Source organism: Schistocerca piceifrons, chromosome 6, assembly GCF_021461385.2.
Source record: "Schistocerca piceifrons isolate TAMUIC-IGC-003096 chromosome 6, iqSchPice1.1, whole genome shotgun sequence".
NCBI lineage: Eukaryota > Metazoa > Arthropoda > Insecta > Orthoptera > Acrididae > Schistocerca > Schistocerca piceifrons.
In genome coordinates this window covers 563,816,285-563,843,255 of record NC_060143.1, presented here as the reverse complement: position 1 = coordinate 563,843,255, position 26,971 = coordinate 563,816,285, and positions in this window count along the sequence as shown.

Below are 26,971 nucleotides of genomic sequence, written 5' to 3'. Positions count from 1 at the left end.
GATCACGGGCCCCACCTCTTTCGGCGACACTGACGGCGGGCCCCACCGCAGGAGACGATCTACAGACCTGTCGCTTAACGACCATCAACATTAACACCATTCGGACACGTACGAAGTTGTCGCTGCTCCAAGACATGCTCAATACAGCAGACGTTGACATTGTCTTTCTCCAAGAAGTCTTCGTCGCCAATTTCCCGGGTATGTATGGTTATACGGCTCATGTGTCCCACGCCTCGCCAACTAACAGTGGAGTCGCAATTCTCCTCAGAGATGGCCTCGAGGCGGACGAAGTCCGATATCTCCCCGATGCTAGATGAATGGCCGTAACGGTGCAAGGCGTCCAGTTTATCAATGTGTACGCTCCTTCCGGAACGAGTCGCCGTCGTGACCGATCGCTCTTCTTCGCAGAAGGAATAGCACCGCTTTTTCAGGGCAGGCACGATGACTTGATATTAGGGGGCGATTTCAATTGCACCCAAGCACCTAAAGATCAGCTGCCACGCCATTCACCGTGCCCCGAACTTGGGACACTCATCGGCGATCTCCAGCTGGTAGATACATGGGAACATGTGCGAGGAAATAGACCGGGATACACCCATTTCACGAGTCACTCGTCTAGTCGCATCGATAGGATTTACGTCTCCCGTTCCCTCGCGGCAACGGTGAGTGACGCGGAGGTGTGGCCAGTAGCCTTTTCTGATCACGAGGCCTATATATGTGCGTCACCCTTCGTCGCCAGCGGGTGTGGCGCAGCCGACATCCCTGGAAATTAAACCTTGCTCATCTCGCTTCTCCGGATTGTCGACGCGCCATCGAAGACACGTGGAGTTTGTGCGTCCGCCGCCTCCCGACGTATCCTACGTCGATTAGTTGGTGGTTAAACCGCTTCAAGGCGGCCCTACGGAGAACCTTTATTACGTTTGGTCGTGAGACTGCTACTTGGACGCGGCAGACCCTCGATTTTTATTTCGCCGTCCTTCGCGAATGCACCTCCTTGCCACCCACACCGGAACGACGGTTGACAGTTCAGCGTGCGAAAGCACAGATCGTAGCCCATATGCGCCGACACCTCGAAGGGTCGATCGTCCGAGCGCGAACACAAGACAGGCTCGCAACGGAACGACCCACCATGTACCAAGTCATCTGAGAACGTACACTGCGAAGACGGGCGCTGATACATGCCATCACCACTGAGGACGACCGTCATCACACCACAAAACGCGATATTGCTGCAGCCTTCTTCGACCATTCCGCACGATTTTATTCTGCTGAATGTTCCGACCCGACGACGGTGACAGCTGTCTCATAACTGGTTTACGGCATTGTCCCACAGTATTTACAAACTGAATTATTGAACGACATTACGGAAGACGAAGTTATCGACGCCATCGGTAAAGGAGCGGCGAATAAGTCTGCTGGCCCCGACGGGCTCCCTGTGGAGTTTTATTGAACTTTCCGGTATTTACTGGCTCCCAAGTTAACAGACATCTGTCGGGAGCTTATGTCCCCCGCAGTGCCGCTCCCTGCGACCTTCGTAGAAGGAATAATTATACCGGTTCACAAACCTAAAGGTGGGGCTGCAATACAAGATTACCGCCCGCAAACACTCGTCAACTGCGACATGAAGATATTCACCAGACTATTAGCAAACCGTCTACGACCGACCTTACCTTACGTCATCTCGCCAGATCAGACTACCCTAGGGGGTATCAACAACATCCACACAGCACTGTGTCGATACCGAGACTTAATAGCCCTAGCCAGGGCGCGCCGCATCCCGGGAGCGCTGGCATCACTAGATTTTAGCCAAGCTTTTGATCGAGTGGATCACGCGTACCTAACGTCCGTTCTCCAGCACATGCAGTACCCACAGCAATTCACAGACGTCGTGATGCGCCTCCTCCGAGGGGCGACTTCCAAAGTGCTCGTTAACGGGCGTCTCTCGCAGTCCCTCCCGATTTTCCGCTCCGTGCGTCAAGGCTGCCCCTTGTCGACGTTACTATATGCTCTGGCACTGGAACCGCTCCTCTGTGGCCTCCGTCAACGCCTCGCCGGTCTTACCCTACGTGACGTCACATTTCGCTGTACAGCATATGCAAACGACCTGGTTCTCGTGTTCCGCAATCGCGACGATGTCAACAGAGCACTAGAATGGATTATCACGTACGGTGTGGCTTACGGCAGCTGTCTCAACGTCACCAAATCGGTCACCATGGCCATTGGAGACGGGTTGACTCCAGCGTGTGTCGAACCCCTACAGCTTCGTGGCACTATCAAATGTCTCGGAATAGAGTTTCACGACGACATACGGCGCACTGCGGCTCTTAACTACCGCCGCTTATTACAACAAATTCGGGTCCAGATCTTCAATCTTCGTCTGCGGACCCTCGACATTCTCCAAAGGATACACTTCGTCAATGTTTACCTCGCATCGCGCCTTCCACACATAGCGCGTGTTCTTCCAATACCGTTACTGATGGCTGGACGTCTATTAGCGGCATTAGGAGTCTACGTCAGTACAGGCATGCTCTTCAAAGTCATTTATGAGACATTGACCCTTCCCCCAGAAAGGGGAGGTCTTGGCCTAGTCCATGTCCACGACAGAGCTGTGGCCCTGTATGTCAACTCACACATCAAGATGTGGCGCCACCACCCGGAATGTTTGACAGGTTTGCTGTTGGAGTCCTTAGCTCCGCCCTCCCTTATGGCCCCACTGACGACGCAAGACATACCCCCACCTTTCTACTAATTCGGGAACTTTTACATTGAACACAGCTATGTCCGTATTTCAGTACCACCGACGAAACAGGCGTCGGCGCGGGTTATACCTATATCATGTCCTACAGCAGAGGCGCCCACCAAACATCGTGGAGACCAAAAGCCCTCAGGTTAATTGGAAGGTGGTGTGGAAGACGATTCACGCGGTTACACTGGACACAGCCGTCCGATCCACATGGTACATGACAATCAATGGTAAACAGATCACCCGATCACGCCTCCACAAGATAAACATGGCGGAATCGCCTCTCTGCGTAGACTTCGGGATACCAGACACCGACGATCACCGTCTCACATGTGGCGCGGCATAAGACGTATGGCGCTTGGTGCGACAAATTTTGTCGTATTTTCTACGACTGACTCCGGAACACATCACACCTCGGTTTCTACTATTTCCGGATCAACAGTATTTCCCGCGCGCCAAGACCAACGCTGTCACGTGGATCCGTGCGCATGCGGTACACTACTTATTTCACGATGGACCTAAAGATGTATTCGATTTTTGTAACTACCTACAAGAACGTTATTGCAAGATCGTACGGAACCCTAAATACAGACAGTATTTTTCCAATTTCTTAGGGAGTGCCCCATGCGACCCTCCACGCACATGGATCAGAAACAGGTAGGAGAAGACACTCATTGAGTGAGCTGACAAGACTAAGTTCGATTCTCGGTAGCATAACATGATATACGTGAAGAAGTACCTGGATGATGAAACACCCTTCTGCATCCTGTATGAAGCACTTTTTTTTTTTTTCGTTTTCCCCATATACATTACCTCGGTGTAGGAACGTGCCTGTTTTCTTTACTCAGAGCACGATGCGGTGCTACATTTACTTTCGTTGTGGTATAAAGTAAAACCACATTAAGAATGTATTAAAAACAGTAAATAAAAATAAATAAATAAATAATGATTCCCACAAAAGATTTCCCCTTCCCATCCCTGGTTCCTTGATTCCTTGACGGACGAAGGGGACACTGTGACCAGGCCTCGGGTTACGACCTCTGATCACTCTGCCTTCACCGCCCTCCCCCACCTCCTTAAAAAAAAAAAAAAAGTTGGTAGAGCACTTGCCCGCGAAAGGCAAAGGTCCTGAGGTCGATTCTCGGTCCGGCGCACAGTTTTAATCTGGCAGGAAGTTTTAATATTCCAAAGAGTTTACAAATTTTGTTGACAATTGACTTTCTATTAATCTACAACATTATTTTATAAACAAATCGAGAAAAAATTAATAAAGTGCACTGAATTGCGTAATCGATAACAGAAATTTTAAGAGTGCCAGATTTTTCGTAATTTTACATGTTTCTAAAGGAAATGTAATTTTAATTTTACATACAGAGTTAGGACATATCGATTGTAACAACGGAAATCAAGTAATTTCTTCTTATACACTTTAGCCTGAAATATAATACATTACGTACAAAATGATATGCAATTCATTTAGATAAACAGATGAGATAATATTAACCTGTTTAAACATTCGTAAATATTTTTTGGTGCCGATTACTTCTGTTGCGAAAAAGTAATTCTAAAGGAGGTTGTCCCTTTACAATAGGGAGATCATAGTACGATGTTGCTAAACAACAGACTGTGTACCGAAGTCCGAGATTAAGCATCGAAACTAGTGTTAATGTCCGTTAGTTTCTGAGCAATTTTCACTGTCGAAGAAAATCCCATTCCTTTCGTCGGATGCCGAAGCGATGCTATAATTGTTAATGACAATGCCCCTGTTAGGAGGCGTCGGTCACATTTGACACGCGGTCGTGAGTCACATTACATACTAATTAAAATTGTCAACTAGGTCGTTTCAGAAACAAACAAAAGTTACAGAGTAAATTTCTTTCGGTGCATACGTTACAAAGTATGTATCATAACCTCGGATCGGGGGAGGGACTCGTATGAGACCATATAGACTAACGAGCCAAAACGTCATGACTGTACGCTTAAGGGGGGTAGGACGTCGAACGGGCCGACTTGGAGCGGAAGAGTCACCACAGGACTGTCTATACTTTTACAAATAAATTCATAAAACTTTGTCACCATGACCAAGAAGGATTGAGGACTCACACTCATCACAGTGGAAGTTCAAAAACTTAGCAAAATACCTTTTTTTACATGTGAAATTTCATCATTTTTTCATTTATTACTGGCTGCATTTGTTGCTATAGGTACTCTTTTCTTCGTAAGTAAGAGAGATTCTTCGATGAATTTTTCATAGCATACATACAGTAGTTACAGGTGTATGAAACTCTAGAATTTTCCAAATCTATTAAAAACTGTGGAAAAATTGAGATAATTAACTACAAAACTTGAGTTTTTTTCTAAACATGAAGTTTAAAATGTAACAGTTCATTCATTTTTTCATAAAATAAATAACTTCTAGAGTTTCTTACACCTCTTACTATGGTTTGTATGCTGTACAAAAGTCATCGAAGAATCTCTCTTACTTAGGAAGAAACGTGTACGTATAGCAACAAATGCAGCCAGTAGTAAGTGAAAAAATGATGAAATTTCACATGTTAAAAAATGTGTTTTGTTACGTTTTTGAACTTCCACTGGTATGAGTATGAATCCTCAATCCTTCCTGGTCATGCTGTTAGTTTTATGAATTTATTTGTAAAAGTATAGACAGTGGAAATTAAAATGTCTTGTGGTGCCTCTCTTGCTCCAAGTCGGCCCGTATGACGTCCTACCCCTCCTTAACAACTTGTTGGTTCAGCTCTAGAACGCCATACAATAGCGACTCCATGTGACGTGGATTCCACAAGTCATCGTTAGGTTTCCACAGGATTATTGGCTCCAGATGTCTAGAGTTCACGCACTTCCTGTAACTTAGGGGCTGTGCACGAAAGTGTCGCCCTGTAGCCTCCCAGATGTGATTCATCGGGTTTGAATAAGGCGAATAAGGTGGCTGAGACATCAACGTGACTGAATTTCAACCTTTTGTCATGGGCTGTTTGCTTGTTGGAAAAACCCAACGCCATCGAGTGAGACATCAAGCGCGATGAGATGTAGATAGCCCGCAAAAATGTTCACGCACTTGTCATTGTGCCTTCGATTACTGCCGCAGGTTCCATGGGATCCCAGGTGACTGACCGCCATAGCGTAACACTGCCACCACAGATCTGTGTATGCTGCATGGTGGGTGTTTGGAGCCGCCGTTCACCTGGCCCGTAGTGTATCCGATCACTTCCCCATTCCCTGGTGTAGTAAGACATGTGATTCATTCGACCATGCAACACATTTCCACTGATCCGCTGTGCAGTCTCCATGACCCTATGTACACTCCAAAGTAATTAACGATGTCGCTGGGTCAACATGGAAACACAGAGTGTCCGTCCGCTGCGGAATGCCAAGTTCATCAATGCGAGCCGAACGGTATGCATCGAAACACTCGTTCCTCCATCAGCACTGTAACCTGCTGCAGGCATGCCACGCATCGCCACCCATCCTGCTTCGCAGAGCCGGCAAGTCTCCGACCCCAACGTTTCGTGGTGAGACGTGGACATCCAGTCACTTGTCGCCGCACCGAACGAGGTGGCGCAGTGGTTAGCATTCTGGACTCGGCTCTGCACTTCCTCTATTTGTTTGTAGTTGATTGGTTCCTTGTTCAAATGGCTCTAAGCGCTATGGGACTTAACATCTGAAGTCATCAGTCCCCTGACTTAGAACTACTTAAACCTAACTAACCTAAGAAAATCACACAGATCCATGCCTGAGGCAGGATTCGAACCTCCGACCGCGGCAGCAGCGCGGTTCCGGACTGAAGCGCCTAGAACCGCTCGGCCACATCGGCCGGCTGGTTTCTTGTTTTTGTTGACAATATGATAATGTTCCAAAATAGTGAAACGCGTCGTTGACATTAAACAGTTTCGCAACCAATACTGTTTTTATTCTGAAATAATTCGAAACTGGTTGCTGCAGCGCCCTACAACAATGGAATGGAATAATTCTTGACATTAACCGTACTGTTCTGTGTAAAACATGTGTATTCTTGTAATCTAATAATAATTGCAAGGTTAAAGAGAATCTCACATCTTTATTTCTATTTCGATCCTTTCGCCAGCTTATTGAAATGGCACACAATTGCTCAAAGTGCTAATACTGAGTAAGCCTGAGGCCTTACACTAATGCCTTGCGTAAGAATAACAAAGGATGCGGTTTTATCCCTTAAGCTCATTTATTAATCGGATGATAACTATTTTTCATACTCTACGCATTGGTCGACCCAGCAAGACTTCCTATGGTTCAAGCAAATTTTTGGTTTAGATCACGTAAGATAAGTCTGCCTCACAAACTTTAGAGTGGCAGCTTTTTACCCACCATGACAATGTTTTGTGTTAATGTTACATTACCAGCTTAAAATAACCAAGTGTTATTAATGACTGAATTGATAATTTGATATTTATATCCTGTTTATTAGGCGAAATCTACTGGTTACTAATGGTATCTAGATTCAATAATGAGAATGTGAAACAGTGATCAATAGTAAATCATTTCGTATGTCAAAGAATATCGATCATGCAAAGTAAGCGTATCTGCGAAAATTATATCCGAGTGTAGTCAAATGTCGAAATAGATTTATTTTCTTTCAGGATATACTCGCTTCATAAAGAGGACATATTTGGCCAGGGCGATTTCAAGTGAAGTATTAACGTCCGGCAGTACAAATACTTAATTTTCATACATTCACAAACACCATATAACAAGTGAGATGAAATTTAATGACGAGGCGATACAGTACTTATATGGAGGTGAAAGGGAGAGAGAAAGAGAGAGAGAGAGAGAGACAGAAAGAGAAACAGATGATGACGACGACTAGCCAGATATGGAAATATTACATGCAATTTTCTTTATGACATGTCCACACATGTGAGATTAAATTTAATGAGTAGACAGCAGTGTTCACGGAAGTGGAACACTTTGCAGTGTGTGTGTGTGTGTGTGTGTGTGTGTGTGTGTGTGTGTGTGTGTGTGTCTGTCTGAGTGAGGGCACCAGTTTACGCAGTTCAGAGGCAAATACCTTTGAAAATTACGTCAATTCAAGTGGAACTTCCATAATATTTTCGCCGGAGTACTGCATATCTTTGAAACTGACGACATTTTTACGCAGTGCAAGCGATGGCTGCTTCATTTTAGTACTACACAAAGTTTGGTCGGAGAGGGTATGGGTAGGGTTTTGGCTTCTCGCGCGACGATGATAACGTCAGTGATAAGAGTGTGATTTACCGCTCTCTTGGTTTGAAACGTCGTTGTGCTTGAATGTACGTTACCCTCACTAGCATTTGCACTTGATGTCAGTCGTATTGTAAAGTTTATTATTGCCTGATGTCTTAAGATATGTCCTACCATGCTGCCCTTAGTTTTTGGTCAAATGTTTGGGCGGAGCGGAAAGAATATTCCCCTAGAAGTGGAAGTTGAGCAGCTTCGGCTCTAGTTTGGAAAAAAGAAATTGCATGAAAATAATCTGGGCAAATAAGAAAAATTTAATTACTGATTTGGGAGGAAATTGTTATTCGGATTTTAGAAGTCAAACTACGAGTGGAAAAAGCACAATTGGGGTGTCAAACTAATCAGAGTGAGGTCTAGTTTCGCAAATAAAAGATTTAACTGCTAGAAAGCAACTACGGCAATCAAAAAAATTCAATCGCTGATTTGAGCGAAATTTGAAATATTTTACGAACAGCTGGTGCTAAATACATAAATGATTTGTGAAAAAGATCATGTCTTCATTTTCTAGCTATTTTGTGCGTAAGGAGCTAACATGTTACATTAGTGTGATATCTGATTGTCGTCAAATGGTTGAGTGGCGCGGAAAACAAAACTCTCTAGAAATTAAGCAATCGAATTTTGTTTGAATATTTATATTCGAATGAAGACTGAGAAATGGACTAAGCGGGTAATAAATTTGACCATTCATTTTGAAAAAAACAAATATCAAATTACGGAATACATTCAAACTTCTGTGCTTTTCCTTTATGTACATGGCCTTTATAATAATAGAATACCGATAGATATTTAAATGTATTCAATTTCGTACTTCCTGGAAAAAACGGAAAAACTGCAAATTTTTTACGAATTTATTTGTCTAAAAGTAAAAAAAAAAAAGTTGTATTGGGCAGACATTTGTCCCTGGTTACACGCGGCAGTCCGGTCGGAAAATGACGTTGATGTTCATGGTGGTAGGGCTCGTTCTGGTAATTAAAGAAAACTTCGTCCTTGTCCGCGACTAAATTGCGTTTTCACCTGAAAAAATGAGTCTATGTGCAAGGGTACCAAGTAACTAATACTTTCAGGGAGAAGATCCGGTGTTAGACCGATGTTGAGCAACTATACTCTAGTTGGAACTTTCCCATAAATGACATCCGTCAAGTGGATTTGACATTTTTGATGAACATTTCACCACACTCTGTCCCAGTCTGTCAATCGGTAACTCCTGTGAAGTGGATTGATACTAAAACACTTGCTGGTATAAAAAAGTTGTGGAATTGTGAAGGGGTTCCTCCCGCATGTATCTTTCCATGGTCATAATGAAGTACGACTGTACGTGATGTGGCGCGGTTTCTGCATCATGGATAAATATCGGTGGTGACATGTCTACTGGATCACAAGACCACGAGCTGTTGACACATGGCAGCAGTACTGCTATGATGGGTGAAGATGACGACACTAAAATAAAACATGGAGTTTGTACAATTATTAAATAGTATTAAGACGACGAAGAAAGAAAATAAATCATTACTACTTACTTGCAGCGCAAATTTTGTAATATTTGTATGTGCAATAATTTCACCTGCCCTCACCTGCCCGCCAGCCGGGGTGGCCGAGCGGTTCTAGGCGCTATAGTCTGGAACCGCATGACCGCTACGGTCGCAGGTTCGAATCCTGCCTCAGGAATGGATGTGTGTTATGTCCTTAGGTTAGTTAGGTTTAAGTAGTTCTAAGTTCTAGGGGATTGATGACCTAAGAAGTTAAGTCCCATAGTTCTCAGAGCCATTTGAACCTCACCTGCCTGTCGGTTGCCAACAGCTGAACTCACATATCGTCATCTGATGTAGCCTCACGAAAAGCCTCCCACGTTCCCCATGTAAGGGAACGATGTCTCTCTTTTTATCGTACAGAATTTAAATGACACCGTCGTTATGAGCCTTCAGGCATCTCAGAAGGTCTAAGCGCCATGTGGATTAAACAGTCTGGTGACTGTATATGCGTGTTGTACTCATTCCGTTTACTCTTATTATGTAAAACATTTCCACAAACTGATAATATTCAAAACTCAAAGGGTAAACAGCTTTTTTCAAAGAGTAATTATGTCCCCGTATTAAGCGTTACATTCTTCAAATCAGTAACTACCTTATATTACTCACTTTCTCAACGTTCAAGCTTACTCCACACCAAATTTCATTCAAATTGGTTGAGCAGATTAGTCGCGAAAGTGTAAAAAGGCAACAGACACAATTACTTTTGCATTTGTGGTAATAGTATAGATTACAAACGGAATGAGAAGAAAACAAAGTCAAACTGAAATATAAAATTTACAATGTTTTTAATTTATGAATCTGGCATATAGTTAGTAGAGGAATAAGGACAATATACGGGATGGTCCATTCACTGTAATCGGGCCAAATATCTCACGAAATAAGCATCAAACGAAAATACTACGAAGAACAAAACTCGTCTAGCTAGAAGGGGGAAACCAGATGGCGCTTTGGTTGGCCCGCTAGATGGCTCTGCCATAGGTCAAACAGATATCAACTGCGTTTTTTTTTTAAATAGGGACCCCATTTTTATTACATATTCGTGCAGTACGTAAAGAAATATGAATCTTTTAGTTGGACCACTTTTCTTCGCTTTGTGATAGATGGCGCTGTAATAGTCACAAACTTATAAGTACGTGGTATGACGTAACATTCCACCAGTGCGGACGGTATTTGCTTCGTATTACATTACCCGTGTTAAAATGGACCGTTTACCAATTGCGGAGAAGGTCGGTATCGTGTTGATGTATGGGTATTGTGATCAAAATGCCCAACGGGTGTGTGCTATATATGCTGCTTGGTATCCTGGACGACATCATCCAAGCGTCCGGGCCGTTCGCCGGATAGTTACGTTATTCAAGGAAACAGGAAGTGTTCAGCCATATGTGAAACGTCAACCACGACCTACAACAAATGATGATGCCCAAGTAGGTGTTTTAGCTTCTTTCGCGGCTAATCCGCACATCAGTAGCAGACAAACTGCGCGAGAATCGGGAATCTCAAAAACGTAGGTGTTGAGAATGCTACATCAATATTGATTGCACCCGTACCACATTTCTATGCACCAGAAATTAGATGGCGACGACTCTGAACGTCGTGTACAGTTCTGCCACTGGGCACAAGAGAAATTACGGGACGATGACAGATTTTTTGCACGCGTTATATTTAGCGACAAAGCGTCATTCACCAACAGCGGTAACGTAAACCGGCATAATATGCACTATTGGGCAACGGAAAATCCACGATGACTGCGACAAGTGGAACATCAGGGACCTTGGCGGGTTAATGTATGGTGCGGCATTATGGGAGGAAGGATAATTGGCCCCCATTTTATCTATGGCAATCTAAATGGCGCAATGTATGCTGATTTCCTACGTAACGTTCTACCGATGTTACTGCAAATGTTTCATTGCATGACAGAATGGCGATGTACTTCCAACGTGATGGATGTCCGGCACATAGCCCGCGTGCGGTTGAAGCGGTATTGAATTGCATATTTCGTGACAGGTGGATTGGTCGTCGAAGCACCATACCATGGTCCGCAAGTTCACCGGATCTGACGTCCCCGGATTTCTTTCTGTGGGGAAAGTTGAAGGATATTTGCTGTCGTGATCCACCGACAACGCCTGACAACATGCATCAACGCATTGTCAATGCATGTGCGAACATTATGGAAGGCGAAGTACTCGATGTTGAGAGGCATGTCGTTACACGTATTGCCAAATGCATTGAGGTTGACGGACATGATTTTGAGCATTTATTGCATTAATATGATAGTTACAGGTAATCAAGCTGTAACAGCATGCGTTCTCAGAAATGATAAGTTCACACAAGTACATGTATCACATTCGGTACCAAAATAAAATATTCAAACGTACCTACGTTCTGTATTTTAATTAAAAAAACGTACCTGTTACCAACTGTTCGTCTAAAATTGTGAGCCATAGGTTTGTGACTATTACGGCGCCGTCTATCACAAAGCGAAAAAAGTGGTCCAATTAAAACATTCATATTTCTTTACGTACTACATGAATATGTATTAAAAATGGGGGTTCCTATTTAAAAAAAAAAACCTAGCTGATATCCGTTTGACCTATGGCAGCGCCATATAGCGGGCCAACCATGGCGCCATCTGGTTTCACCCTTCAAGCTAGACAAGTTTCGTCCTTTGTAGTTTCTTCGTTTGACGCTTATTTCGTGAGATAATTGGCCCGGTCACGATCAATGGACCACCCTGTATATTGGAAAGCATTTGTGTAGTGTCAAGTCACTATGCCACCCATTATGATACCGCTTCCATTGAGCTATGTGCTCGATGTAAGGCAGTTCAGTATAAGTGAGGAAAACATTTCTGTAGTAATCTTCTATGGATATTGGTAGATAAATGAAAAATAATAGTAACCGCGTTTCGAACCTGGAGCGGAAAAGCGTGAAGTCGCTTCCGTTCAAAAATGTACTCTCTAAAATTACATCGAGAACTTTGACCCTCGTTTCTAACAATCGGCGAGTGTGTTACATGTCTGCTTATTTTGACCTCTCTTCTAGCGAGTGAAGTTTCTGGGAAATCGGTTTACGGTACTTTCCGTGTTCTTCTCGTGAGTGTTTTTTTCTTAGGCATTGAAATTGCAAGCGATATGATGCATGTAATGTTGGGGAAATGGGGACACGGAGAAATGTGGACGGCAGTGTTTACCGGAGATTTGTGGACACCACTTGGGCCACGTAGTCTGGGAACCCAAAACTTGCGATGACAGAAGGGAACTGTAACTGATATCTTGGCCAGTGAATTCGTGTGAATTTAACCCGTTAGAAGGGCAACAGATTGATTCCGTATTCTTAGATTGTTAGCAAATCATTGGAAACGGTGCAACACTGGCGGCTGTTCACGAAGGTTCAAGCGTATGAAACAGGTTCCTTGATGTGCGAGTGGGTAAAACACTACGTAAGTAACAGAACCATGTTGTCCTCCAAGGTACATGTTCGACACAAGGGTATCGTCTGGAAAGCCTCAGGGAAGTGTTACTTTCTATATACATAAATGATCTGGAGTGAAGAGTAAACAGGAATCTGCAGTTGTCTGCCGATGATGCTGTAATGTACGAGAAGGTGTCGGCATTGCGTGATGTGTGCGAGGATACAAGACGACTAAGGCAAATTAAATTGCAGTGAGCTCTAAATGTACGTAAGGATGGTGAATGGTCTACTTTGGTTTATAGAGAGAATTTTATGGAAGTATGGTTCATTTGTGAAGGAGACCGCGTAGAGGACACTACTCCGACCAATTGTGAAGCAATATTTGATTGTTCGGGAGTGCACCAGATCGGTTTAAAGGAAGACATCGAAGCACCTGAGAGGCGGGCTGCTAGATTTGTTACGGGTAGGTTCAGACAACGTGGAAGCAAGTATGACGGATGTGTTTCGTCAACTCGGATAGGAATCCTTAAAGGCTAGACGACTTTGTTTTCTAGGAACGCTACTGAAAAAATTGTGAGAACCGGCATTAGAGGCTGACTGCAGAACGATACTACAGACGCGAACGTAAATTTCGCTTAAGGCCTATGTAGATAAGATCAGTGGTCATACGGAGACATATAGATAGTCGTTTTTCCCTCGTGTAACAGTAGAGGAAACAACGTACTACAGGGTAGACTCTGGCATGCACCGTACCGTGGCTTTAGGGGTATGTTCGCAGATTGTACATTAAGGTCTTCCTCGAGCTCACGGTGGCCGCAAAGCTCCACTTTCATGTCGTCCTGTCGGCATATTTCCCGACATAGTCAGTGTGTAACGGGCCTCCTTAAGGTTTATTTTCATTTGTTTATTTGTTTGTTTGCGTCCATATAACAATCAGTTTTCGGACATTGTCACAGATTTTAGTTCGCAACAAATGAACTTTACTTCATAATAAGTAATAAATTTAAGTACATGCGAAACTAGAATGATATTTTCACCCTGCAGCGGAGTGGGCGCGGATATGAAATTTCATGGCAGATTTAAAACTGCGTGCCGCAGAGTGGCTCGAACGCGGGCCCTTTGCCTTTCGCGAACAAGTGCTCTACCGACTGAGCAATTATTAACAACTAGCGATCGGCCCCGGCTTTGCACAGACAGTGTTTACAGTCAGACGAGTTGTGTTAAATATGTAATGATAAACACAAACCTTCCTCATGAATCATTCTTTTGGAGACAGCCATATCGGTGTCCCTGCAGTAGTTCCTGAAGTTTACCTGAACACAAAGACAAAAACTGTGGTGGGATCTTTTAATTTATAATATTAGTAGAATCTACATTGTCAGTCTTCCAATATATTGCTGCTAACATCACACAACCAATAGTTATGTCACTGTTTTAATTTGGAAACGCGATTTCCAGAAGCCGGGCTGTAGAAGAACGATTAATCGTTTGCCCGATTTTATGTATCGTATTTAATATATATTTCCACATAGAATTACGAAGTCTTTTTCTGTTTTACAAAAATTATTAATGATGCCACGAGACATCATAGAGAAAGAAAACATCGTAATTAGGAGATTGAAGTTGAAAGAAAAGCTAGGATTAACTGAAATTTCTGGCAACAGCAAGGCTTTTGAGCGATGTTTAGAGTTGTAATTTCACGAGACGTCAACAGTGCAATTGCCATGTATACCTCTCCAGCAACACTGATTTTAGTTAGCTGATGAAAAGTACGGAAACAAATTTTTGTGTTTAGTAATTATTATTTCGTATGGCAGGAATGTCAATGCTGCTGTAGTATATTATGCAACTATACACAAACAAGGAGAAAAGTCTTATTCTGTATTGATTTAGGTTTTTATCAGCATATAACTACACTCCTGGAAATTGAAATAAGAACACCGTGAATTCATTGTCCCAGGAAGGGGAAACTTTATTGACACATTCCTGGGGTCAGATACATCACATGATCACACTGACAGAACCACAGGCACATAGACACAGGCAACAGAGCATGCACAATGACGGCACTAGTACAGTGTATATCCACCTTTCGCAGCAATGCAGGCTGCTATTCTCCCATGGAGACGATCGTAGAGATGCTGGATGTAGTCCTGTGGAATGGCTTGCCATGCCATTTCCACCTGGCGCCTCAGTTGGACCAGCGTTCGTGCTGGACGTGCAGACCGCGTGAGACGACGCTTCATCCAGTCCCAAACATGCTCAATGGGGGACAGATCCGGAGATCTTGCTGGCCAGGGTAGTTGACTTACACCTTCTAGAGCAAGTTGCGTGGCACGGGATACATGCGGACGTGCATTGTCCTGTTGGAACAGCAAGTTCCCTTGCCGGTCTAGGAATGGTAGAACGATGGGTTCGATGACGGTTTGGATGTACCGTGCACTATTCAGTGTCCCCTCGACGATCACCAGTGGTGTACGGCCAGTGTAGGAGATCGCTCCCCACACCATGATGCCGGGTGTTGGCCCTGTGTGCCTCGGTCGTATGCAGTCCTGATTGTGGCGCTCACCTGCACGGCGCCAAACATGCATACGACCATCATTGGCACCAAGGCAGAAGCGACTCTCATCGCTGAAGACGACACGTCTCCATTCGTCCCTCCATTCACGCCTGTCGCGACACCACTGGAGGCGGGCTGCACGATGTTGGGGCGTGAGCGGAAGACGGCCTAACGGTGTGCGGGACCGTAGCCCAGCTTCATGGAGACGGTTGCGAATGGTCCTCGCCGATACCCCAGTAGCAACAGTGTCCCTAATTTGCTGGGAAGTGGCGGTGCGGTCCCCTACGGCACTGCGTAGGATCCTACGGTCTTGGCGTGCATCTGTGCGTCGCTGCGGTCCGGTCCCAGGTCGACGGGCACGTGCAGCTTCCGCCGACCACTGGCGACAACATCGATGTACTGTGGAGACCTCACGCCCCACGTGTTGAGCAATTCGGTGGTACGTCCACCCGGCCTCCCGCATGCCCACTATACTCCCTCGATCAAAGTCCGTCAACTGCACGTACGGTTCACGTCCACGCTGTCGCGGCATGCTACCAGTGTTAAACACTGCGATGGAGCTCCGTATGCCACGGCAAACTGGCTGACACTGACGGCGGCGGTGCACAAATGCTGCGCAGCTAGCGCCATTCGACGGCCAACACCGCGGTTCCTGGTGTGTCCGCTGTGCCTTGCGTGTGATCATTGCTTGTACAGCCCTCTCGCAGTGTCCGGAGCAAGTATGGTGGGTCTGACACAGCGGTGTCAATGTGTTCTTTTTTCCATTTCCAGGAGTGTATATATTGCTAGTACTAGATGTCCATGTTGCTGAATCATCTGTGATAATCTTGTGAGACTGACGCCCGTTACACGAAAATCAAGTTAATGTGTAAATGTTCAGAGTGGATGCAGTTTTCCGCTGCTGCCATACATAATATTGTAGTGATTTATATCTGAAATGGAAGCGATGTCGCAGACCTTCATTTATGAACGTTAAACGTAATTACTTAGGCTTAAACTTAGGCTACATTACAGTTACGTATTATGATACTATTCATAAAATTCAATCTGAGTAACTAGACTTTTGCCTTTCTGTAAATGTGTAGTATGAAGGGACGCAAGGTACACTGCTATTTCAGGCATACCGTGAGGTTAAACAATGCTTTCTGTTTCAACATGGACTACTACTTGAACAATTTACCTTTTTCATGTTAAATATCACCATGTCTCAATCTTTCTTCGAAAACGAAATAAGCACAGTATTTCTCTTCCATTAGGGAGACGTTCACAGACATCTTGGGGAGCAGAGAAAGCGGGCAAACTATCAGCCGAGAGGCTTTCAGGCCAGGTAAATCCTCGCGTGAACGGGCGCTGTTCGCATATTTCCATGTCCGCCTATCTCCAGACACCGATGCTGAGTGGTCACTGCAGCCTGCAGCAGTACGTGATTATCGATGCCGATACCTGGTTTCGTCACGGCAGCTGAATGCGGATGTGTTTACTCGGTACGTCGTTGTCATCACGGCGGTACATGGAGGCAGCAGGACTTGCACGTGCTCGTAGGCAGAGTATCTTATGCGTCTACGATGCAGCAGCAAGCAGAAGCAAGGACATTGCATCTTGTCCATCGTGCCATCGACTGCCACACTGAACAGTGAATATCATCCCTGGGAACGTGGCGAGAAGTCTATCTGTAATTTAATTTATTCCAATATTTCTTCTCTCTCTCTCTCTCTCTCTCTCTCTCTCGCACACAGACACACACACACACACACACACACACACACACACACACACACACACACACACACACATTATAAAGATGTATGTATGCACGCACGCTTGTATGTATGTATGAATGTACTTACATTACACATCTCCTCCCAAACCATTGTACCGATTTCAACCAAACTTGGTAAATATACTGCTTACTATATAGAAGTAATACTGTGCGAATAAGAACCAGGAACCTCCTATGGGGATAGGGATGATAAACTAGAGAGAGAGGGGGCGGGGGGAGGATGAGATAGACAAGGGTAGAGGGGTGGAGGAGATGGGAAGATAGGTGAAGGAGCAGATAGAGGGGGAGGAGCAAACGGTCGGATAGGAAAGAGGAGGAGATAGAGTGAGAGGGGGGAAGAGAATGACACAAAAAGGGGGAATGAGGAGATGAACAGAGGGAGAGGAGGAGCAATGGACAGGAAAAGGAAAACGGAGGAGACAGAGAGAGGAGGGAGAAGGAGGTTGACAAAGAAAGGGAAGGAGATATACAGAGAGAGGGGAGTCAAGGAGAGGAACAGAGAAAGAGAGAAGGAAACGGACAATAAGAGGAGGAGAGGAGGAAGAGGCGGTGGACAGAGGGCAGGAGGAGGAATACATGGGCAGAGAGAGCGGGGAGTGAGATGGACTTGAAGGGGGTGAGTAGGAGATACTGGAGGATCAGGAGATTGACTTAGAAAAGCGGAGGTGGGCAGCGCACGGTGGACAGAGGGGAAAGGAGCAAATGGACACAGCGGGGAGGAAGCAGATGACAAGAGAGAGGGGTAAGGTGCAGATGGACTAACAGGAGATTGAATAAATTCGTACTCAGGAAATTTCAGGTGCTCAGCTAGTATATTCGCATACATAAAACGGTAGGAGCAAACCGGCGTCTAAGAGTGAAAAGAATCCTTGTTCAAAATGTGTATTAAATCGTATGGGACTTAACTGCTAAGGTCATCAGCCCCTAAGCTTACACACTACTTAACCTAAATTATCCTAAGGACAAACACACACACCCATGCCCAAGGGAGGACTCGAACCTCCGCCGGGACCAGTTGCGAGAATCCTTGAAAATATGGCTGAAATACCGAAATTCCAGTAATGCGATTTTGACTAGACCAACAAAAAATATAGTGATTGCTGTATTAAATGCCGTGCGACCGAAGGCTACGCAACAGCTGCATAATAGTGTTCATTACCCGTGACACAGAACATACTGATATGAGACTAAGTGGACGTGGTGCCTGAAGGTAACACGCAACACTTTTCCCAAAGTAACAGAGTACGTACGTGATTTCTCATTATTAGACGTAAATGAAAATATTTACATATTGATTTAATTTAAAAAGACCGAAAGTTAGGATGACCCAACGATTCTATCCTCGTTGTTTGCGTTGTACTTCAAAACATATATTTGATGGTGCATTAGTTCCTAGCGTTTTTCCGTAAGTTTGATATACACAATAGATACACATAACAGAGATTGTAGTCATTAATAATACATTCTTCTTCACTATTGACAACAGTCGGCCAACGTTGGGAAAAACATTTCTATTCCTCAATCGTAGAAATCGCGTGTTTTTGAGGCGAAGACATCGTCGTGCCATGTTCGGAGCGCATTTTCATCCGTAAAGGAAGTTCCTTGAAAGTTGTTCGATAGAGAGTGGAAAAGTTGAAAATCTGAGGGCGCAAGATCGGATAAAGGACTTGAGTGGGGAATTACTTCCCAACCCAGTTACTGTGGAGAATTCTCTGTTGGTCTAGCAGAGCCAGAGTCTGCATTATCGTGGAGTAGCATCAGTTTATGAAGTCTTCCCGGTCGTTGTTCTTGGCCTGCGTCTGTAAGGCGTCCCAGTTCTTGAAAAGAAATGTCAGCAGTGATGGTTGCACCTCGCGTGATCAGTTCGTAGCACACCACACCGCCGCTGTTCCACCAGATGTATTACATTATCTTTCGTGGATGCATGCAGGGCTTTTTTACGGGGTGTTGCTGCTTTCTTTGGACTTATACATTTCTTTATTTTCCTTACGTTAGAATAAAGTCAACATTTCTCGTCACAAGTAACGATACAGGGTACGAATGGTCGGTGTTGTTCACGAGACAGTTGGTAAGAGGAAGCTGAGATGGACGTATGGCCATCCGTTGATGTTTGCGAGTTTGGTCTAGAGCATGCGGTACTCATACGCCCAATTTTTGAACCTTTCCCATTGCATCTTGCACGATGTTGGAATAATCACAGTTCATCATATCTACATCCACATCTGCGTGATTACTCCGCTATTCACAATAAAGTTCCTGGCAGAGGGTTCAATGAACCACCTTGAGGCTGTCTCTCTACCGCTCTACTCTCGAACGACGCGCGGGAAAAACGAGCACTTAAATTTTTTCTGTGCAAGCCCTAATTTCTCTTATTTTAGCGTGATGATCATTTCTCGCTATGTAGGTGGGTGTCAACAGAATGTTTTCGCAATCTGAGGAGAAACTGGTGATCGAAATTTCATGAAAAGATCCCACCGCAACGAGAAACGCCTTTGTTTTAATGATTGCCACTCCAATTCAACTATCATATCCGTGGCACTATCTCCCCTACTTCGCGATGGAAAAAAAAACGAGCTGTCCTTCTTCGAACGTTTTCGATGTGATCCGTCAGTCCCATCTGACGCGGATAACACACCGCACAGCAATACTCCAGGATAGGGCGCACAGCGTTGCGTAATTGTTCACTGTCTCCCGTCATACTGCTGACCACAAAAATTCCAGTTACCTCAGTATGGCGTCAGATCACCAGCCCGTTTCTCTGCATACGTAGACACTGTTCAGACGATGTTAAAAGCAGCGTTGAAGAAAAACACCGTCAATATTTACGTTTGCGAAGTCCGCGTAAACTCTGGCGGCAAGCTATCCTGTAATATCTTATAACACATTTTCGGGTGGAGGGCTTCGTCTCTTTAGAAAAACGACAAAATCCCGCAGCGATTTCTTTTATTTCTTCAGGTTCAAAATTGAACACTTGCCATCAGCCCGAACTTAATTAACGACTAATATAAATGTCCTCAGCTCACAGTTCATGCAACGCAGTACACACGCTAGGCAGCCAGAAATGTACTCAAGTCCCCGAATTGTTATGCGATCTAGAGTCAGTACTCTGCTAAAATATATGAGTCTCACTTTCGGTGGATTTCTATTAAAAGAAATTGCTCGCCCACGGTCGCAGGTTCGAATCCTGCCTCGGGCATGGATGTGTGTGATGTCCTTAGGTTAGTTACGTTTAAGTAGTTCTAAGTTCTAGGGGACTGATGACCAAGCAGTTCAGTCCCATAGTGCTCAGAGCCATTTGAACCATTTGAATTGCTCGCCAACTATTCCACAAACGAGTATGAAACATGCCACGCTGAATTGTACAAAGGCCGAAAGTTCACACGTGTTTATCGTTCCAACAGATCAATCCCAAAGCTCAGATTTTCACAATCTGTACGTAAATGCAATTGCTTTCATAGAAGTACAATCCGGACTCGAGTAAGTTCTTCATTTTACAACATTACCTGCGCGTCCGATAGCTAGCCATGAATCACTCACTGCCGTTCCTTCCAGGGCCTATAACTACTTACAATGAGCGGTAAACGCTTAACTGTGGTTGTTCAAAATGACCAGCCAGTCAAAACAATCCTTCGAGTTCCTTTTCGCGCTAAAACCGTCCTACGCGAATCAACATTCACAGATGAATTTATGTCACTTCATCATGCAAATATCAATAAAATGTTTAACAAAACCAAATGAAAACAAAACTAATATTGAAATAACTTCAGAAAACTATTACTCTGCAAATGGCTATTCTGGCTGTCTTATTACAAAAGCAAGTACCCTTGGACATATGTCATCAGCATGGTGGGGAAATAACATTTTTTTTCCTTGCAACTTGCTTGCTTCACACTTTCCCGTGACATAGTTACGTAATGTTTAACATGAGATAATATTGAATTTTCTCGTATGTCCCATATACACACTCTCACCCATTCTCATTTATTCACACAACAACACATTAAATAAACACTGATCTTTTCTGAATTTTATATTATGAAAATGAAATATAGTTAACGTTTTTAATTATGAAAATTCAAATAAATTGAGCTAACATTTTCTGAGTTTCAGTAATAATTCCAAATGATACTAAAAGACAAATCATTATGCATCCTAACCGAATTTAATCTTACAAGTGTCGGTTTGGTGTGTTTTAAGTAATTTTCTCTAACTCTGAAAGTATGCCAGCTAGAAAGCTGAGATTTTTACACAATCTTCTTTTTTTTAATAAGAAAGGGCAGTATATTGACTTTTAACTAAATTGAATAATATTTAATATAGTTTATGTAGATTCTTAGGGACTTGAATATTCTGTCGCTCGAACTAATTCAGGTTGCTCTTCCCACGGCTAGGCTAGTGACAGGTGCGAATGAGTCACGCTAAGATGCCAGCGGTCGTATATTGCCACATCCGACGGTTCCAAAGCTACGAGTCCGTACTTCAAAGTAGCTTACTGCAATAAAATGCTGTTTTGTATTGACTCGTGGCGTTACTAGTGCCAGTTACCGCGTAACCTGACGGCGATCATTGTGGGCTAATACGTTTAAACGCTCTTCGCCAAACCCCCAAGGTCTTCCTGAACGTCGGGAATCACTACTGTGAAATAGATTCTCTTAAAACAAAAAAAAAAAAAAAACAAAAAATGAAAATAAAACATTTTCTTGCCATGCTCTGTCCATTGGTATTGTTCCTGCACACGGCGCAGATGTTTCTGGCTGCCTCTGTTGTGTCATAGCTCTACTGAACTCAACGTCGGAAGTGTTCTGATTCCCCCACTTGGCACTAAAATTTTTTGGCGTCCACACCTCCATCCACCACAAATAACAAAATAAAAATATGTACATTCAAATAGCAACTGTGAACTACAAATAAAAAATGACAATCGGTAAATAAACCCATAGCAACCGGAATATCAGTAATCAAATCAAAAACCTACGAACTTATGCAACAGCCTAATAGAATCACTTTATAATGTAGATACAGATGTGCTATTTGTCGCATTAAATATAACAAGACTAAAACTGAATGACTGTAATGGTAAAAAAATATTCCTTATGGTAAAAATTATGATATATGTGACTAAAATCTACTAGTGACACGATCAATTAACATTGAAACAATTTTTGCTTTATACTCTCAGGATGGGAAAAAAGTTTGAAAGCCAGAAAGCAGCAACTCTGGTATTACAAAAAGTGTCACAAGGTTACTGGCATTCGCAAAGAGAAACGTGCACATGTTTGTACCAAATTCTGGGGAATTACGTGTCATTCAGACTTCTGGCCACCCTTCCGTACATTCCGTTCACTTTGCATCGGCTGGCACTACGTAAGCTGATATAATCACAGTTGCATGACCAGCAAACCCACTCCTTGGCGGCACCAAAACTCTCTCTGCAATATAGAAGCCTTCAATGTACTCTTTCCATTTATCTGCTCTCTCTCCTGCATTTAAAAGTGGAACTCCCGTTGCACTCTTAATGTTACCACACTCGCTTTTAATTTCACCGAATGTAATTTTGACTTTTCTGTATGCTGAGTCAGACCTGAAAATCACTTCTTTCTCGGGTTCTTCACATTTTTCATGCAGCCACTTCGTCTTATTGTTAGCTTCCCTGTTCTTCCTACTTCTTTCATTCCTCTGCGACCTGTATTTTTGTTTTCCTGAATTTCCCTGAATATTTTTGCACTTCCTTCTTTCATCGATCAACTGAAGTATTTCTTCTGTTACCCGTGGTTTCTTCGCAGCTACCTCCTTTGTACCTATGTCTTTCATTCCAACTTCTGTGACTGCCCTTTTTAGAGATGTCCATTCCTCTACAACTGTTCTGCCTACTGAGCTATTCCTTATTGCTTACAGAACTTCAAGCGCATCTCGTCATTCTTTAGTACCTCCGCATCAAATTTCTTTGAATATCGATTTTTCCTGACTAATGGTTCAAATGGTTCAAATGGCTCTGAGCACTATGGGCGCCCAGAACCGCGCGGCCACTTCGGCCGGCTCCTGACTAATCTCTTAAACTTTAATCTACTCTTCATCATTATGAAATTACAATCCGAGTCTGTATCTGCTCCTCTGTATACCTCACAATCTAGTGTCTCGTTCGGAAATATCTGAAAATGATTTAATCCATATCGGATCTTCCCATTACTCTGAGCCTTTTGCAAGTATGCTTTCTCCAGTTACGTTTTTTGAACAGTGATTTCCATACTACTGCATGAAATAGATGGCAAAACTCAGTTTTTCTCCTCTCTCATTCCTACTACCAAGCACATGCTCTTACGTAGCCCTCTGTTGTACTCCTTCGCATTTGGTGCCACCAACAGCCTTTGGTTCTGACTATAATTTTTCTAGTTTTGTGCGATATCGTTCAATAGCATTCTGCTTCGATAGTCGCTGAAGGCTTCGCGAGTTCACGTCTTGACAGCCAAACGCATTTAATTCAATGTCTCTCTGTGTACGGCCTTATGCTTTATTTTAGAGCTATTACGCAGCATTCTCTGACGCTTTCTACGTGTTTCTTGACAGTTACTGCATACCATGGAGGATCCCTCCCATCATCAACTGTTCCACTAGCTGTATTTCAGGCTGGTGCATGCTCAACTATTCTTTTAAATCTGATGTGTAGTTCTTCTAAATACTCTTTCCAGAGCTAAATTTTCAGGTTGCTCATTGGTCCTTTAATGTTACTTTTGTGAAGGTAGTTTTCAGACAGTTTCCACTTTAAGTGGGCACTTAAAGGTACTTAAAACGCTCTCCTCCTTGAACTCTTTAAGCACGCGGTTTAGACGTATTAGGTAGTTCTTTTTCCTCACAACCATATGATATTTGCCTGAAACTCTACATCTACACGCTACCGTACGGTTCACGGCGGAGTGTATCCTGCACCACTACTACTCATTTCCTTCCCTGTTCCACTCGTAAACAGAGCGAGAGAAAAACGACTATCTATGTGCCTCCATATGGGCCCTGATTTCTGGTATCTTATCTTCGCACTCCTAACGCGCAATGTACGTTGGCAGCAGTAGAATTTTTCTGCAGTCAGCTTCTGATGCTGGTTCCCTAAATTTTATCACTAGTGTTTCTCGAAAAGAATATCGGCTTCCCTCCAGGGATTCCCATTTGAATCCCTGAAGCATATCCGTAACACGTGTTGTTCGAACCTTCCGGTAATAGATCTGGTAGCTCGCCTCATGAGTTGCTTCGATGTCTCCTTCAATCCGATCTGGTACGGATCCCAAACAGTCGAGCAGTTTCCAGACCAAGTTGCACCAGGGTCGTATGTGCGGTCTCCTTTACAGGTGGACCACTCCTAAAATTCTCCCAATAAACCGAAGTCGACCATTCGCCTGCCCTACCACAGTTCACACATGTTCGTTCCATTTCATATCGCTTTGCAACGCTACGCTCAGATACTTCGCCGTGTCAAGAAAGACACTAGCAATACTGTACCCGAACATTACAGGTCGATGTTCCTACTCATCTGCATTAACTTACAATTTTGTACATTTAGGGCTAGCTGCCATTCATCACACCAACTGGAAATTTTGTCTAAGTCGTCTTGTATCTTCCAACAATCACTCAACTTCGACAGCTTATCGTACACCACGGCATCATCAGCAAACAACCATAGATTGCTGCCCACCTGTCCGCCAAATCATTTGTGTATGTAGAGAACAAGAGAGGTCCTGTCACATTTTCCTGGGGCACTCCCGACGATACCCTTGTCTCTGATGAACACTCGTCGTCGAGGACAACATACTCGAATTTAATCGTCGGACGAAAATAGAAGAGTGTGGCCTGTATTGTGTTACGGGTACTTCTCCGTTGTCCAGAGTGGGCGCGCTTTACTCCAGGCGACTATAGAGCGCATAATGCCAGTTTGTTCAGCAGAAGAGGGCATCTCAAGAGCGTCGATGTGGATGCATCGGGCGTCCCTCCCGCCGGGTAAACGCCGGCGCGCATCAGGCAGCGCCGTGATCGCGCATTCTCGCACTGGGCTTTCCCCAGGAGATGGGCAAACGCTCTACTGCGCTGCGGAGAAGCTTTCTCGAGTGGTGCGGCGAAAAGGGAAAGAAAATTCAGTTCGGTCTACTGTACATACGTAATGGCGGTACATACGTGATCTCTTTTCCAGTACGTATGAAATGTCGTGGTGAACAGGCGAAGTGTAGAATAACTTTCGAGTCGAGTGGGAGCCAATTTTTAATCTTCAAATGGAGCAGCTTTTATCAACAAACTTTTCAGAATATACGTTCATTAAATTGAGCGAAATTCGTATTCCTTCGTGTGCTTCGCAAGTGCCGCCCTAGGCTTTCTATGGGGCTGTCCCACCGAATGATGTCCCGAACCGTTGCCCAGAGAGAGTGGTAAGTGAGTTAGATGGGACGTTTGTATGAGAAAATCATGTGTGTCTGTAGCGTCGCTCACAAAGCTGTGCGCACCCAAACTAAAACCTTACAAAATAACGGCGGTACGACGAGTGACGAATTCACATGGAGTAAGGATGACACTCTCAGCTGTATTTATCGATCTTATTTTATCTGCAGTCGATTTTGGTTTTAAATTGCACCACTTACAGATTCCTGAATCCAGCAAACCTATTGTATTGGTGCTTGGTAACCAGTGGCACAATTTAATACGATTTACCACTTAACAGGACACAGTTTTCGCTTATGGGATGTAAGCAGCCTGTACGTAGCAAAAAGTCGCTCACACTCGTAGGTGGTATCGTGTTGCTATGCCAGAATATCTATAGCGATATGAACTGAAATTCACCTATCTCCTATTTTGCTTCGTTATGGACTTTGAAAGGTGGCTACACTGAGCCACAGCGCCAGAGAGTTTTGTTTCGCCGCCTCCACTGGCAGTCATTATTTAGAAGTAGTCAGTGCTTGTTGAGAACTCGTGGTAGTAAGTGCTTGTTGAGATGTGCTAGTGAAGAGTGCTTGTCGAGAGGTCGTGGTGGAGAGTTCTTGTTGAGATGTGGTAGTAGAGAGTCGGTGTGGAGATACATTGTAATGATTAGAGTGCTTTTCGTCAATATATGAAGGTAAAAGAAAAAAAATTTTTCCTTTTCTTTTTATTATCTCAATGTCTTAAATAATGCACCATTACAGGTTCAGTCAACAAAGCATCTGGCTTGTGTTCTTGTATTAGAGTGTAATTCTGCTTTCCTTACGCAATTATAGTATTTCTATTTTTTAATTACTTCAGTATAAATTATATTTGAAATTTCTTGTCTTATTGAAGAAGAACCGTGCCAGATGTGTACGTTGAGTCATACTTCCACACACAGAACAGCTACACTTGTGTTTTGGTTTCGTAGGTTTTATAGTTGCTGGGGACTTAATTAATTAATTGTGTTAACGAAAATTTTCATTTCATTCTTTGTTGTTGTTCCATGCAGTCAGATTGCGTAATAATACTAGTCAGGGCCAACCGTTTACGAGACTACGTAATCGGACATACAGCCACCAAGAATAAAAATGATTTTCAAATTTAATAATAATTAAGCCCCCATGCACGTGGCGACCCTGCCAGGATGGTGCTATTTCCCTTTTAGTTTTCTGCACCGCTGCCTACTCTTTTACTATTCTTTGCATCTGTCAATACAACTCTTCGACTATCAGTCTATCTAGAGA